Genomic DNA, 6,116 nt, shown 5'->3' on the forward strand with positions numbered 1-6,116 from the left:
AAAGCATTCAAAACTTTTGAACGAAGTGTCCGCGGATTTCTTCAAACTTTCACTGATGTGTTCTATTACTATTGCTGCATTCACTCAATTTACATCTATATCAGTGTAAATTTTTCTTTCAAGTCTTCATGTGCCACGTTTGCACGCCCGACTCACGGTCTATATAGCCTTTTGTCAAGGCCCTCTCGCTGTAATGGGCGAGCGAAGCGAGCCCAGCCGAGCGCACCACCCCACTCAGCTGGGCTCTCTTCACCATACAGCGAGAGGGCCTTGACAAAAGGCTACGGTCTTTACGGCTTGCCAGCTTCGCGTATAATACATGCATCAAATTTTTGCTGAAACGTATGCATCCACCCCAAAACGAATAGTTTTGAATACTGGTCATTTGCAAGGAAAATAGCCAGAGCTTTAGCGTAACATTTAGGCCTACTTCACAGCAAAAGAGAAATAGGTTCAGAAGGATAGGTTTTTTTTTTCTCTCTCTCTCTCTCTCTCACTCTCTCTCTGTAAGATAGTATCATGAAAGTGTTTAGAGAAAAGAAATTACACATCATAAAATTGACGGGAGGATCAAAATTAAGACAAAAACAAATCGTGTCGTGGTAACATCAATAGGCTACTAGTATTTGGAAGCATGTTAATAACAACTTCCAACGAAAACACACATCCATTCTTATGTATAATACTTTGGATAAAGGTATTATCTAAAGGTTTTTTGTGTATTAAAATCACTAATCTACATTAGTTGCAAGGTCACTTCATAAACCCAGAAGCCCTTTACGGATGCTAAGATTCCCACTTCGGCGTATATTAATGAGAAGCAAACCTTCGGTCTCAACCTTGCTTTGAATGTTTGCTACAATAATGTCGAATTTTGGCGCCATTTCGTAAAGTGATTGGTAATTATTTCAAGTCGCTATTACCGTAGGTCCCGACTTGAAAATGAATATAATACAATTTATTCGAACGTGATGAAAGTTGTATGGAGGTTAATCGGCATGGGCTCTGCTTCGGAACTATAGACTCTGTAAAACGAATAGTGTAGAGCGCAATGTGCAAACCTATAGACAATCACATGGATTATTACAAGGCTATTAGCCAAGTCATTAAATTGAAGTATATTACCCTACTTGTCTCTCTCATGACTGTGCATCCAATCAGTTTCAAAATCACTTTACAATCATAAGCACGACCTTATTTTATAGAAGTTAAGTGATATAGTTCTTGCATTGAGGGACAGTTACGTTATTGTCATAGATAGTTAAAAATATTGCCCTTTTCCACTCTTTAACGTGACATTTGTGATTAGTGGTTTTCTCAGAATCAGTGCCTTATCTTGTGCTTCAAGTCTGTCAAAATAGTCTACGAAATTTCAAAGTTTTGTATCAATGACTCTTTTCTTATTCTCAAAGGCATGTGAAATTGACATTGATCATATTGATAGAATATAAACATGCTGCAAATGAAGTGTATGTATAGTGCGAGATAGGTGTTGCTGAGGTGGAAGATAAAGTGTTATACCTTTTCGCTACAATCCATAAGTTTAAACGTTTAGGTTTAATAGATGAGAGGGATGAGTATAATGTGAAGATTTGCAAAGGTGAATTGTAATTGTGCCTGTGTCTATCTATTTATGGGATTGTAATTACTGATGACGAGAATATTTTATACGGAAGCATAAATTCGTTCTCATGCAGGTGTAGAGATCGAGGAACCTGTTAAAACGTTTGTTTGTTTGTTTGTTTGTTTGTTTGTTTGTTTGTTTGTTTGTTTGGGTGTGTGTTTGTAAATATCTGAACTTGTAATGTAGGTTGCTAACTTTCTATAATTACAACGCTTCAACAATGGTATATCATTTTAATGATAACACAAGCCATCGATAGCTATGTCAATGTATGTTCCTGGCTGAAAGCAATAACATTTTTTTTTTACTTTTTAATTGTACATTATAGACAGAAAGGCCCTGTTCATGCTGTTACTGGGGATTTGGAGACAATGATGTTTTCATTCGTGTTGTGTCGTTGGTTGTCGGCGTGTTTCCTTTCAGAGAGTGTGATCAGTGGATTGATGTCGGCGTGAAGATTGTAATGCAGTGGGTTGCAGATCATTTTTCCGAAGGTTCGTTATTTCGGAGGTTCGTTATTCGAAATGTTTGTTATCCCGAGGTTCGTAATTCCGGAAATGAATAATATGATATACGGTTCGTTATTCCAAAGGTTTGCTATTCCGAAGGTTCATAATAATAGCACTACCCCCCCCCCCCTTCTCGTATTTTCGGAATAACGAACCTTATTTCTATTTTCGGATTAATGAAAGTTTTGAATAACGAACATAGTGCCGTATACCGGTGGACTAACAAACCCTATTTCATTTTCTAATTTAAGAACATCTGTGCGTATGCGGAATTTGTGTTTTCCGATGAAACGAACTTTCGGAATAACGAACCTTTTGTTCATTTTTGGATTAATGAACCTTGCATGGGAACTACAAACGTCAGAGTATGTATACGCCTACAATGAAATAGGAATATTTGTGATGTATATAAAAATTCACACCAATATTGTCCGTTGCCCCCGAGACAAAGAAAAACTTGTTATCAATAAAACAATTTCAGTGAAATCATTGCATGCAAAGCTTTAGTTCAAATGATTTCTTTTTTCCGAACTACAGATACAAGATATTTCACCTCGCGAAGTGTTTATAAGATTGAACTAAATCGAGTGAAACAAGCAAAACACAAAATGCGAAGCAAAATTCTTGTTATTTATAACTCATTACTTTGCAATTTTATGTGTCATTTCTATAATGTAAAAAAAAAATAACGGCATTGATGGAATCGAATTCTCGCATGCTTAATTCTTAGATGAAAAATATAGCATCGTATTAAAAGGTTTTGAAAGACTGACTGAAAGACATAAAACACAGATTGAGAAGAGTTGTTGTTGTTATTTTAAAGATCGAAAGAAGAGAGAGAGAGAGAAATGGGGCCCTATACAAATAATTTGCCCCAGACAGCACTTATAACATAAAACAAACATTATAGATCTTAAAGAGATATAAACAAGAATATTAAATGCATACCAAGTCTCCTCGAGGGAGCTCATATCGTCTCCACGAGGGAAGAGCGTCGCAAGGAATTTCTGCTAAGATGAAATTCAAGATTATATATAGTATCGTTTAAAAAGGTTTTGAAAGACTGATATACGTAGATTCTCAGATTACACCGAGCGTCGTAATGAAACTACTGCAAGGAATCACAACAACTACATGTTATATTCTGGTTTGGTCGGCATGGTCTGGACCTACTACAATAGTATGCATGTGAACAATATTGAGTAAATGCACCATACTAGCAGAATACATTAAAGAGAAGCTTTGAGGATGATCGGACAATCCGTTGAAAAGTTTTGACTTTTTAAAAGCGACGGTGCTGCCATCGATAAATATGTGTGTAGATATATATATATATATATATATATATATATATATATATATATATATATATATACCCGTATGTTGCGAATTCACGTATTGGCTCCAATATAGCGAAGAATCAAGAAATAAACTAGTAATGCATTATTTCGCCAATAAGAATGAGTTTATTGAACAACTCAAATGTCGAGACTCCTGAAGAAGGTGGAGGCCACCGAAAATTTGAGTTGTTCAATAAACTCATTCTTATTGGCGAAATAATGCAAAACTAGTTTATTTCTTGATTCTTCGCTATATATATATATATATATATATATATATATATATATATATATATATATAACTACTACTACAATTCTACTAACATCGCGCCTGGAGAACGATATAAGGAAATAGGCCTATTGCATAAAGAGAAGTTCACAAAATTTAATTTTTCTGTAAATGAAAAGTGCATCCACGTTCCCTGGACTTGCTGTTACATGTCTTAAGGGTAATGCCATCGTCCTGCTATTTTATGTCGGGTGTTCTTTTACCATGCTATAAAAGAGTAAAAATAGTATATAACTTTTCTATAAACATAGGCCTAAATTTCTTTCTATCGTTCTTCACACGTAACGTCACAACTGTTCTCATCAAAGTATCTTGCATCCCCGATTATAATCCGCACGGAAGAAAAAACAAAAAACAAAACAGACGACAAGAATTTACACGCGTGTCTATCTGACTAAGTGCACACCACACACAAATGTGATTCAATTCTGTAAAACTGGTGAATACGCGACAGATCACTGAGACGCACCGCCAAACATCATTAGGCATGATATTACATGTATTCTCATTAAAGATTTTTCAGGCTCTCTGTCCATCTCTTCCATTCATTCCAATCATTGTCCTTTGAACAAACCAAAGTGCAGATAAAGAAATCTTTAGGCCTAATTGAAATATACCGGTGGATTAACAAACCCTAAACATCTGCGCAATGTGGATCGCGCTAGCTCTACCAACAGTCCACATTATTATATATCATATATTATACATATATAATATATATTATATATTATATATATATTGTGTATATATCCGTCGGGAATATATAGTTTGTTGAGGATTGAAATATATATAGGCCCTTTGCGTCTTGATTAATCATCTCAGAACGAGCATCGTGTTTTGGTGTTTTGAAAGACTTTACCAGTCAAGTAACTTATTATTACTATAAACATGATGTGTAGCGCATGATGTTCATGTGCAATGATAGTACAGAAATCAATTAATCAAATCAAATCAAATCAAATTAAGAAATCATAAACAGGCCTCACCAATTCAGCCTATTTTCTGGCTTAGAATCTATAGATTCTAACTTTTGAGAACATGCGGATTTCTACACTGATTTTCATGACTGCATTTTGCATGCATGGTTATTTGAATAAACGACTGAGAGTATGATGACAGGAAAAAAAACAGTTTGTATGTCGTCTCTTCCCATTGAGATGTTAAGAAAAGCATCAAAAAATGGAATTCATGGAAAAATCGCGCAATACTTAGTATGGTAGGTGTTCAACACACCGACCGGGTCCATATCAACCGACCGCGCACTATAATGGCATTGCGCGTACAGAAAGAAAATGTACGCACGGGACTACGCGCAGCGGTGTTCGATTCTTCACTGGGCTACGCTACCGAGTAAAATGAGGCGAAAACAAATAAGTATTCCCTCTGAATTAACGAAATTCAGCAAAATCGAATAATATTTATCGTGTAACTACATATAACTAGGCCTACCTTTGCTGACTCGTTGTTACTATGTAGAGTATCCTTCCGTTATAAATTTGACGATTTTGACCGCAAAATTGTCACCGCCGCCGCTTGTACGATCGTGCACACACGTTACACATTTTTTTTTGACGCTTTTTATAGCCTTTATTCAGACCAATCAAAAGAAATTGTTACATTGTAGTGACACAAAAAATAACTATAATACACTGTTTAAAGGACAACAAAAGGTTGTGTGCAAAATATAGATAAAACATACAAACATACATGTGTACATTGTACACATTTGACATGATTCAGTCACAAGTCTGAATAAAGATTTTATCTAAGACAGATACAAAAAAAAAAAAGCGTGAGAGGTGATGGACTTACAAAATCTTTAAAATGTATTCAATTCACCAGTATGAACATCATAATAACTAATATCTCTCTGGGTCTTACGCAAGTGGAGATTCATAGCCAGATAATATTTGATTAAGTTTTATGGTATGAGGATCAGAGAAAATAAACAAGTGGAGCGCGGGGCAAAGCTGAAAACATCGGATATTCAAATCATTTTAAATAGATTGACTGAGGTAAATACAAAAAGAATATATTCTATATATATATCTTAACAAGATGCAATAGTTAAACCCGGTATTTCGTGAAGTATAATTTTCCCATTTCGCGTAATGTCAATTTATCCTTTAATGTTGCTTTTTCATATTCAGACTGTTTTGAGGTGGCGATTGCACATACACATGACATAATTATTTTGTCGCCCGCTACGACCGTACGAGTTGAAGCAGAAACGAGAAATGAATGTGAAAAAAACAAACTGACTCATCTAATATATTTCAATTACGATGAAACGTTTCCTAATGAAAATCAATTGAAATTCATCAAACATTCCTTCAAAAGTAATATCGAAGAAT

The sequence above is a fragment of the Diadema setosum genome, chromosome 21 (genome assembly GCF_964275005.1).
Source record: "Diadema setosum chromosome 21, eeDiaSeto1, whole genome shotgun sequence".
NCBI classification, from domain to species: Eukaryota; Metazoa; Echinodermata; class Echinoidea; order Diadematoida; family Diadematidae; genus Diadema; species Diadema setosum.